We start from the raw sequence: 12,892 nt of genomic DNA, 5'->3' as shown, positions 1-12,892 counted from the left end.
GAGTTCGATATAGAAACCGTATTTTGTGAACTGTTTGTAAATGACTGTTTTATGTCAAGAATGCTGGGGAAGCATTTTGACCGTCTTGTGGATTAGGGTCATGGAGACCTAACTGATAAAGTTGCAACTGCTGAGACGGAAAGTCAATGGAGGACGTCTTGCATAGCAAGGTCGGTCGAGGTCTTGACCAGCCTCGATTCAATTTAAATGGTGAGCTTCCGGTACGGTGGATTAGGGACCAAGGAAGCGGCCTATGAGTGAAGCGCTAGGTCACCTGCGAAGGATCCTAGAGGGTGCTGACCATACAGTGCTCAGGCTCTGGGTCGCCAAAGATACCCACACGTACGTCGTGGAAGATATTGGAACAAAGTAGATTTCTTTGCTATCCAAGGTGACATTTTGTTTCGAGGAGTCAGGCTGTCCGGTATCTGCAGTACTGTGGAGTGTCCGTGGTTGCATCCTCATGAGCTTATCTCCTTCAGACTTTTGCACACTATGAGTTATAGAGGGGGTGTTAGAATATTGTGCATCTCATTGTGATGTGGGATCTAGATCTGTTATCGGACCCGTGTATTTTCACATTTATGCTAACCTGCTGCTATCGGCGGCTAGCTACATGGGGTCAGTCAGCCATCCCACAAGCCTCCCTATATGAAGTCCTCTTCCCTTCTCATTTGTCAATCATTGAACCTATTCATAGGCACACTTGCTCTACACCATCTGCTAGCTAGTATTGCCATTGTAAAGCCTCTTATTAAAGATGTTCATTGTCTGATGTCTCTTCCTCTCTCCCTCCCTCCTATGTGTTTTGCTTCCGCATTGTGCAACTTTATCACCCAGGCGTCCCCCAAAATTTGAAAGTTTTGGATGCCTTTTGGAGGAGTTTTAATGCCTTAATACTATACATCCTTCCCTCATAAACACAAGAACTTGTAAATGCATCTTCACATGAGATCCCCAATCAAACACCTCCCGAGGAAGCACCTGCCATTGATGAGAATCCTCCTCTAAAAGCTCTAGATAAACCTCTCATTGAGAACACCCCTAACCAATTCCTCTCAAGATCCAGAAGCTGCAAAATCTGCTCAAATGGATGAATGAGCAAAGATTCTGACCATCCACAATCGTGTCCACCACATGGAATGCTGGAAACAAAAATTTTGCAAGAACCTTGGGTCAAACTAACACAAATCTAACTTCCCCGAATTCGGATAAGTCTAAATGCTGCTTCCTAATCCAAACAATCACCACATCAAGAGAATGCTGAGAAAGAAAAACATATTCTAGCGAATATCCTACGCTATAATAGCAACTGTAGATGTAGTACTGTTGTGAGAGTGTTAACAGATAGAGAATCAGAGTGGAAGGCTTATGCAAACACAAACAGACACATAGGTATCTACTCCAATCAAATGTGCATCCCCAAGAAATCAAGTTCAATAAACAAACAAAACAATGTACGACAACTCCCTCATATATACAAAATGATCAACAAACGACAAATGCAGCCAAGTTGATGACAAATGTGATGTCCACAATCTCCTATAGATTTTTCCTTCAAATGCATGCTTGGCCCTTGCTCTGGCTGCTCAATTGCTATGTAAGGCTGAATATCTCATGATTTTTACATCTGAACTCTGCCCGCAGTTGAGAGGCATCTTCTTGACCCAATTTGTAACTGCCTCAACATCCATCTTTCCATTGAACTTGGGGGGCCACTCCTCATGCTGCATGTGAGAGGAGGTTGGGATCCCTACAGACCCTCCGTATATAAGTGATGAAATAGGAGAGAAGGAACATGGTAATAAGGAGGGATCCCATGATGAAGACCGTCAACGGAATACATCCGAATCACCCATCCGAATGATGACTCCCATGCTGGGGATCATGCCAACCCGAGCATTCCCAAAACCACCAAAAGCAACCTTCCAAATGTTGCTCACCATGCTTAGGCTGGTCCACCTCTTGCTTGTGGTGGCCTTCCTGCTTGGATTGGCGGGCAACAATGGATGCAGAGTTCGAGCTCTGTGGGTCCAAATTTCCCGCCGTGCAAGGCACCAACCTCTTGACTGAAAGCCAACATCTGCTTGACTTTTGTGCGGGCCTTAATAGCCATCTACTCTATCTCATCTTATTAAAATGAATTCCCCTGAAACAGAAATTCAAAAAGAACTTTCCAATGTGCAGTTGGAATTAATTGGAAATGAGTATAAAGGACCTTAGCCTAAGGGTCTAGATTTTCAGAATTTTTTAGATTATGGTCCAATTAAGGTTCCTGTGGGCCAATAGGATCAATCCATGTGTGGGGAGGAGATAAATCCAATTTGTAAAAGAAAATATCCAAAAATGAGTAAATGCTCACATAAGATGAAGAGTTGACTATGTACAAGGTATATTAGTAAGAAACTATGAGCAATATTAAAAATATGAGATATTTTGGGTATAAGGATTTCATTTTGACACCTATGTAAGGAAGGGAGTCCCTTCAATGCTCACATAAGATGAAGAGTTGAAAATGTACAAGGTTTATTAGTAAGAAACTATGAGTAATATCAAAATATGAGATATTTTGGGTATAATGATTCCATTTTTGACACATCTGTAAGGAAAAGGAGGGCCTTCAATGAGGCACCTAATTCACATGCTTGAATGAGTTTTAAACTCAAAAATAATGTGATATTTTTATCTCTCCTCTCTCTTGAACCAAACCAAATCAAAATGGAACCAAACCGAATCAAAAAGGAACCAAACTAGGTCCAAATCTAGTCCAAATTAAACCAAACTGAAATCTGGAAAATTCTAGAAATCAGTTAGCTTTGGTTAGAGCTTCCCTCTCCTATAAATAGAACATGAATCCTTTGAAAAAAAGAGAAGAATTTTACTATACTAGAGTTATGCTGAAATAATGCTAATTTCTACTAGTCTCTAAAATTCTCTCCAAATTGAAGAAATTGGCGCTTCCCTCTTTCTTCAATCCCCATTGGTGGCTCCATCAACATACTTAACCAATTGATTGGTTGGGGGCCTCTACCGTGAACAAAGAATCAAGCAATTTGTAAGGTAAATGGTGAATTTTGATCTTTTCTATAATTTCTCAATGCTTCACTCTTCTCAACTCCTCTCAAGCTTGAGAAGCTTAATTGGAATGGTCTTTGAATGCTATTGAAGTTAATTGATGAATGGTAGTGAAGAGTTACATAATTTGATGAATGCTATTGAAGTTAATTGATTAATGATAGTAAAGAATTACATAAATTTCCATTTATGCTTAATTCTAATGGTTTTTATGTAATTTCTCTCTCTCACTCAAGAAATGGTCATACTCTCATGACTCATTCTCAATCCAAATGAAGCTTTTCATAAAGCTTTTCCTTAATCCAAGATTAATCTATGCTTGAGGCCAAATTAATGGCTTTTTTCTATGCTTTTAGTTTATGTATTTCATGAATATTGATGATTCAATCCATTATTGGGTTAATGATCCAATTAGGGATCATTCTAATCATTCTCTTAATGATAAGCTTTATCCTTCAAAATAAATTAAGATTTATCAATCATAGTAGCGGAGCTATGGTAAAATTTTTATAAAAATTACACATAAAATAATTTCATTCAAAGCATGAAAAGAGAACTTCCTACTATATTCTAGGAATTATCATCTAGATTATTTGAAAGAATTTTATTGTAATCATGGAGAAATTAATTTTTATGTTATGCATAATTGATGATTATTTTATTATAAAAGTGTTACTTTTATCATATTTGGATTTCATGCATAGAGGTATGCATAAAAGATTACTATTTTATATAAAAGTGTTTCTTTTATCATATTTAGATTTCATGCATAGAGGTATGCATAAAAGATTATTATTTTAATATAAAATTGTTTCTTTTATCATATTTGAATTTCATGCATAGAGGTATGCATAAAAGTTGATTATTTTATTATAGAAGTGTGACTTTTATCATAATTGAATTTCATGCATAGAGGTATGCATAAAAGTTGATTATTTTATTGTAAAAGTGTTACTTTTATCATATTGGATTTCATGTATAGAGGTATGCATAAAAGATATTCTTTTTATACTAAAAGTGTGATTTTCATCATAAATGGATTTTATGCATAACTTAGATGCATAAGAGAAATTCTTTTATTCTAAAAGTGTAATTCCTACCAAATTGAATTTATGCATAAGAAGATGCATAAAAGATTGATTTTTAAATTCAAAGTGTCATTCTCATCTAAATTGAATTTATGCATAGGAAGATGCATAAAAGAATGGAATTTCAATTCAAAAGTGTTATTCTCATCCAAATTGAATTTATGCATAGGAAGATGCATAAAAGATGGATTTTTAATTCAAAAGTGTCAATTCTCATCTAAATTGAGTTTATGCATAGGAAGATGCATAAGAGATGGAATTTTAATTCAAAAGTGTCATTTTTATTTAAAATGAATTTATGCATAGGAAGATGCATAAAAGATTGATTTTTATTTCGAAAATGTTAGTCTCCTTAAATGGAATTTATGCATAAATAAATGTGTAGAGAAATCTTATATCAAATATAAGAATTCTCTTGTATTCTATAAAAAGATATGAAATGTGATAAGATGTGATAAGAGGTGTATGAGATGTGATAAGAGGTGTATGAGATGTGATAAGATGCGTATGGGAAGTGATAGGATGTGATAAGAGGTGTATGAGATGTGAAAAGATGTGATAAGATGTGTATGAGATGTGATAGGATATGATAAGAGGTGTATGAGATGTGATAGAATGTGTTAAGATGAGTTAGGATGTGTTAAGATGCGTATGGGATGAGGTAGAGAGTGTATCTGATGGGATAAGATGTATATGGGATGTGTTAGGACGTGAATGGATGTAATATGGATGTATGCATGTAGATGTGTATGTATGAATGTGAATGTGGATGTATGGATGTAGATATGGATGTGTATGTATGTATGTGGATGTGGATGTATGAATGAGGATGTGAAAATGGATGTATGTATGTAGACGTGGATGTATGGATGTGAATGTGAATGAAGATGTGGATGTGGATGTATGGATGTAGATACGGATGTGGATGTATGTATGTGAATGTGGATGTATGGATGTGGATGTGGATGTATGCATGTGAATGTGGATGTATGAATGTGAATGTGGATGTGTGGAAGTGGAAATGGAAGTATGGATGTATGAATGTGGATGTGGATGTATGCATGTAGATGCGTATGTATGAATGTGAAATTGGAAGTATGATGTGGACGTACGAACATGGATATGTATGTAGAATAATGAATGTGAAGGTGTATGTGAAATAATGTGTAGTCTATATGAGTGAATGGATGAGAATGAGTACACATTGAATGGAATGTGGAATAAGTAATGTGGTCCGAGAGTGGATAATGTGGAAAGACGAGAGTTCGTTATAGAAACTGTATTTTGTGACTGTTTGTAAATGACTGTTTTATGTCAAGAATGCTGGGGAAGCATTTTGACCGTCTTGAGGATTAAGGTCGTGAAGACCGAACTGATAAAGTTGCAACTGCTGACGGAGAGTCAATGGAGGACGTCTCGCGTAGCAAGGTCGATCGAGGTCTTGACCAGCCTTGGTTCGATTTAAATGGTGAGCTTCCGGTACGGTGGATGAGGGACCAAGGAAGCGGCCTATGAGTGAAGCGCTAGGTTACTTGCGAAGGATCCTAGAGGGTGCTGACCATACGGTGCTCGGGCTCTGGGTCGCCGAAGATACCCACACGTGCGTCGTGGAAGATATTGGAACAAGGAGTAAGAGTTGTTTTCTGAAACCAGGCATGGATCTGGTTGATTGACCTTGCTGGTCCTCAAAACGGATGAGTCCATGGCTCTTTTATATGGATCTGTGGGTTGATCTTGCTGATCTTCCACGGAGATTCCATTCTATTATATGAATATATTGCCAGTTACTATGAGCTAGGAACTATGGAAAAGGCCCCTGATGAGTGAACAGGTGGTGAGCGTTCTGGTTGCCAATGATGCCATAAGTATACCGAGATGAATGAATGACTGGAAATAAGGATTCAACCAGAGACTTTGAGGATTGTCATCAGTGACATAATGGTTTCATTAAAGGATTGTTTTAAAGTTAGCTGATGCTAAGAAAAAGGCAATTTCATATTGGGTGTGTAAGTGGTGTGACTAATTTTATGTTTGCATGAACTTCCGGCTAGGGGGCCTTGGAACTCTTTTCCTTGGTACCTAGGACAAAACCTAACCAAATTCTTAATTGGATCCCATCACTATAGTGGTTGGGAGGTTGGCTAACCCATGGGACTGGATGGGGTTAGGCTGGACTGATGGATCCGTAAATCGAGACTCAATTTCTGTTATTACGATAGATAAAGTAAATCCCGGATAGTAATTGTTCTATGGATAGGAATCAACGGCTGTGCCTCTTGATGGGGAAAAAAGCGTTGATCCCAATGATCCAAGTGCATGTGAGATCCCTGTTCCCACCGCGCAACGGATTCGGGGTACTAGCAGCGGAAGTAGCACTTCTTGCGCGAGGCAGGGTCCCACACTCGGGGCCTCGTCCACGGATATCCGGACAAAAGACTAATCCGTCGGTTTTTCCAAAACCGAACCCGGAAAAACTTCCCTTATCCGGAAAGCACGGGCGATTCCTCCAGGATAACTTTTTACTCTAACGTAGTCAAGAGCATTAATAATGATCAAACTGATCCGACTGCACCTATAAAGATACTCGGTCAGATCAAGGAAGAAACTTGCACTTGGATCATTGGGATCAACGCTTTTTTCCCCATTAAGAGGCACAGCCGTTGATTCCTATCCATAGAACAATTACTATCCGGGACTTACTTCATCTATCGTAATAACGGAAATTGAGTCTCGATTTACGGATCCATCAATCCAGCCTAACCCCATCCGATCCCATGGGTTAGCCAACCACCCAACCACTGTAGTGATGGGATCCAATTTGGAATTTGGTTAGGTTTTGTCCCGGGTACCAAGGAAAAGAGTTCCAAGGCCCCCTAGCCGGAAGGTCATGCAAACATAAAACTAGCCACACCACTTACACACCCAATATGAAATTACCTTTTTCTTAGCATCAGCTAACTTTAAAACAATCCTTTAATGAAACCATAGTACCACTGATCATAATCTTCCAATTTATCCGGTTGATTCATAATTTCCCATCATCAGAGTATCTATGGCATCATTGGCAACTAGAACGCTCACCACCTGTCCACACAGGGGCCTTTTCAATAGTTCCTAGCCCATAATACTCGGCAATATAATCACTTATAAAAATCAAGATGGACTCTCGTTGAAGATCAGCAAGATCAACCAACAGATCCATATAAAGAGCCATGGACTCATCCATTGAAGACCAGCAAGGTCAATCAACCAGATCCATGCCCGGTTTCACAAAACAACTCTTACTCCTTGTTCCAATATCTTCCACGACGCACGTGTGGGTATCTTCGGCGACCCAGAGCCCGAGCACCGTATGGTCAGCACCCTCTAGGATCCTTCGCAGGTGACCTAGCGCTTCACTCATAGGCCGCTTCCTTGGTCCCTCATCCACCGTACCGGAAGCTCACCATTTAAATCGAACCGAGGCTGGTCAAGACCTCGGTCGACCTTGCTACGCGAGACGTCCTCCATTGACTCTCCGTCAGCAGTTGCAACTTTAACAGTTAGGTCTTCATGACCTTAATCCACAAGACGGTCAAAATGCTTCCCCAACATTCATGACATAAAACAGTCATTTACAAACAGTCACAAAATACAGTTTCTAAATCAAACTCTCGTCTTTCCACATTATCCCTCCTTAGTCCACATTACTTATTCCACATTCCATTTAATGTGTACTCATTCTCATCCATTTCCTCATATCGGCGACACATTAATTCACAGACACATTCACATTCACACCCCTACATCCACATCTACATGCATATATCCATTTTTACATCCTCATTTATACATCCACATCCCATATCCACATTCATACATACACATCCATATCCACATCCATCTCCACATCCACATCCACATCCATACATCTACATCTACATGTTTACCTCCATTTTCACATCCTCATTTATACATCCACATCTCATATCCACATTCATACATACACATCCATTTTCACATCCATACATCCACATCCACATGCATACCTCCACTATCACGTCCTCATTCATACATCCTCATCCACACACATACATCCACATCCACACACATACATCCACATCCACATTCCCATTCATATCTATACATCCACATCTACATCCACATACATACATACATCCACATTCACATTCCATATCCATATCTACATCCACATTCACATACATCCACATCCACATTCCCATTCACATCTATACATCCACATCTACATCCACATTCATATACATCCACATCCACATTCCCATTCACATCTATACATCCACATCTACATCCACATACATACATACATCCACATCCACATTCCCATTCACATCTATACATCCACATCTACATCCACATTCCCATTCACATCTACATCCACATTCACATACATCCACATCCACATTCCCATTCACATCTATACATCCACATCTACATCCACATTCACATACATCCACATCCACATTCCCATTCACATCTATACATCCACATTCATATACATCCACATCCACATTCCCATTCACATCTATACATCCACATCTACATCCACATACATACAAACATCCACATCCACATTCCCATTCACATCTATACATCCACATCTACATCCACATCCACATACATCCACATCCACATTCCCATTCACATCTATACATCCACATTCATATACATCCACATCCACATTCCCATTCACATCTATACATCCACATCCACATCCATATACATATATACATCCACATCCACATTCCCATTCACATCTATACATCCACATTCACATCCACATCCACATCAACATTCACATTCATACATATACATCCACATGTATACATCCACATCACATTCATACAACCACATTACATTCATTCTCGTTCTAACACATCCCATATACATCTTAACACATCCTAACTCATCTTAACACATTCTATCACATCTCATACACATCTTATCACATCTTTTTACATCTCATACACCTCTTATCACATCCTATCACTTTCCATACGCATCTTATCAAATCTTATCACATCTCATACACCTCTTATCACCTCCTATCACTTTCCATACGCATCTTATCAATTCTTATCACATCTCATACACCTCTTATCACATCTTATCACATTTCATATCTTTTTTAAGAGAATTCTTATATTTAGTATAAGATTTCTCTACACTTTTATTTATGCATAAATTCCATTTAAGGAGACTAACACTTTCGAAATTAAAATCAATCTTTTATGCATCTTCTTATGCATAAGTTCAATTTGGTAGGAATTACACTTTTAGAATAAAAGAATTTCTCTTATGCATCTAAGTTATGCATAAAATCCATTTATGAGGAAAATCACACTTTTAGTATAAAAAGAATATCTTTTATGCATACCACTATGCATGAAATCCAATATGATAAAAGTAACACTCTTACAATAAAATAATCAACTTTTATGCATACCTCTATGCATGAAATTCAATTATGATAAAAGTCACACTTTTATAATAAAATAATCAACTTTTATGCATACTTCTATGCATGAAGATTAAAAATGATAAAAGTAACACTTTTGATATAACAAAATTTCTTTTATGCATACTTCTATGCATGAAAATTAAAAATGATAAAAGTAACACTTTTGATATAAAATTTTTTCCTTTATGCATACTTCTATGCATGAAAATTAAAATGATAAAAGTAACACTTTTGATATAAAATTTTTTTCTTTATGCATACTTCTATGCATGAAAATTAAAAATGATAAAAATAACACTTTTGATATAAAAATTTATCCATTATGCATACTTCTATGCATGAAATAAAAATGGTAAAAATAACACTTTTGATATAAAAATTTATCCATTATGCATACTTCTATGCATGAAATAAAAATGGTAAAAATAACACTTTTGATATAAAAATTTATCCATTATGCATACTTCTATGCATGAAATAAAAATGGTAAAAATAACACTTTTGATATAAAAACTTATCCTTTATGCATGATATTAAAATTCAATTTCTCCATGATTGTAATGAAATTCTTTCAATTAATCTAGGATGAGTTCCTAGAATATGGTAGGAAGTCCTCTTTTTATGCTTTGAATGAGATTATTTTATGCATAATTTTTATAAAAATTTTGCCATAGCTCCGCTGCTATGACTGATAAATCTCAATTTTTCTAAGGGATAATGCTTATCATTAAGAAAATAATTAAAATAATCTCTAATTGGATTATTAATCCATAATGGATTGAATCATTAATATACATAAACTAAAAGCATAGAAAAAAGCCATTAATTTGGCCTCAAGCATAGCTTAATCTTGGGTTAAGAAAAAGCTTTATGAAAAGCTTGATTTGGATTGAGAACGGGTCATGAGTATGACCATTTCTTGAGTGAGGGAGAGAATTTACATAAAAATCATTAGAATTTAAACATAAATGAAAATTAACTTCAATAGCATTATGTAACTCTTCACTACTATTCAAACTTCAATAGCATTTAAAAAAAACCATACCAATTAAACTTCTCAAGCTTGAGAGGGGTTGAGAAGAGAGAAACATTGAGAAATTATAGAAAGATCAATATTCACTAATTACCTTACAACTTGCTTGATTCTTTGTTCACGGTAGAGGCCCCCAACCAATCAATTGGTTAAGTATGTTGATGGAGCCACTAATGGGGATTGAAGAAAGAGGGAAGCTCCAAAAACTAGTGAATTATTAAATGAATTCACAGTTCTTGGCTTAGGTGGAGTAGAGTAACGATGCATAAACACTATATATTTTTCAACAAGGGGGAGGCTTCTATTTATAGGAAAAATTGAGCTCCTAACCAAACAAACTGATTCTAGAATTTTCTAAATCAGTTTGGTCAATAATTGACCATTTTTAGGTCAGTTAAGCTAACTTTTTGGAACTAGACTTGAATGAGGAGAGAGGAGAGATGAAATATCTCAAATTTTATGAGTTTAAAACTCATTCAAGCATGTGAAATATGCACCTCCTTTAAAGAACTCCCCTTCCTTACATATGTGTCATAATGGAATCATTTTAATATTACTCATAGTTTTTTTACTAATAAACCTTGTACATTTTCAACTCTTCATCTTATGTGAAATATGCACCTCCTTTAAAGAACTCCCCTTCCTTACATATGTGTCATAATGGAATCATTTTAATATTGCTCATAGTTTTTTACTAATAAACCTTGTGCATTTTCAACTCTTCATCTTATGTGAAATATGCACCTCCTTTAAAGAACTCCCCTTCCTTACATATGTTTCATAATGGAATCATTTTAATATTGCTCATAGTTTTTTACTAATAAACCTTGTACATTTTCAACTCTTCATCTTATGTGAGCATTTAAGGGACTCCCCTTCCTTACATATGTGTCATAATAAAATCATTATACCCAAAATATCTCATATTTTTAATATTGCACATAGTTTTTTACTAATAAACCTTGTACATTTTCAACTCTTCACCTCATGTGAGCATTTACTCATTTTTGGGTATTTTCTTTTTACAAGTTGGATTTATCTCCTCCCTACACATGGATTGATGCTATTGGTCCATAGGAACCTTAATTGGACCATAGTCTAAAGATTTCTGAAAATCTAGACCCTTAGGCTAAGGTTCTTTATACCTATTTTCAATTAATTCCAATTGCACATTGGAAAATTCTTTTTTGAATTTCTGTTTCAGGGGAACTCATCTGAATTAGAAGAGATATTTTTCTATCCAAAAATATTCAAAATCTGAATATTCTCTCTCTAGAATATTTTTCTCTCTCTAGGCTAAAACAGATAGAAACAAGGTCTTTATATTTCTGAAGAGGGATTGATTACAGGGAAAGATACTAGACATCAAAAAGGGGGTGGGGGAGGAATCTTACATTCTACCCCACTTAAAAAATGCGAGATGTCCTCATCTCGCAAACTGGGATAATTTCGCAAGATGCACGAATATGAGACTTAAAGAAAAATTTTAATCAAGATTAACCACCAAGAAACGTCTTAAAGAGAGCAAGATTCAAAATAAGAATAAGATTTAAACTTTATTCATTCTCGGAACTTATACAGTAAAGATAGAAGAACTCTTTACACTTCCATAAGTCCGTCCATCATATGATCACAAAAGCAGTCCTCACAAGCTGCACAAGTATAAGGTAACTCATCTATGGGAATAATTCTGTTGGTTATTGCTGCATCTATCTCAGAGGTAAGAGGTGATCTAACAAAAGGACCTCTGAGAGGCAAGCAAAAAACGGGATAAAGGCATATCTTCTCATGAGGAAGAAAACATGCCAGTAAGAAGACCCGCTCAGAAAACCCAAGATGCCTTGATCTCATGACACAGTAATATCGGGGACCCAAACCCAAAGCTTCAATAACCATGGCCAAGCGGACATTGTTACGAAAGTGCTGCTGACCCCAGGGTGTTACCCTAGTTATGTTTTGATAGGTCCGCCATTTGGTTTGCGCTACAGAAGTTCCCAAGTGAGGGAAAAGTGAGCGCTCATACTGCTCTATAAAATCCTTCTTCACAGATTCACTTGCGTCTTGAAGGTGAGGAATCATTATGGATAAAACTAGTTCTTGTTGCCAAGCCATGAAGGAGATTAAGAAAGAAAGGAGATCGATGGAAGTAAGATTACTGTGAGCGACAAGTAAAAGTTACGACTTATATAAAGGAAGGAGCTAGCGTAACTTAGAAGC

This window comes from Cibotium barometz, chromosome 18, assembly GCF_041138505.1.
Source record: "Cibotium barometz isolate CiBa-2024 chromosome 18, ASM4113850v1, whole genome shotgun sequence".
NCBI lineage: Eukaryota > Viridiplantae > Streptophyta > Polypodiopsida > Cyatheales > Cibotiaceae > Cibotium > Cibotium barometz.
The sequence above is the reverse complement of the archived record's forward strand: the minus strand, read 5'-3'. Positions refer to the sequence as shown.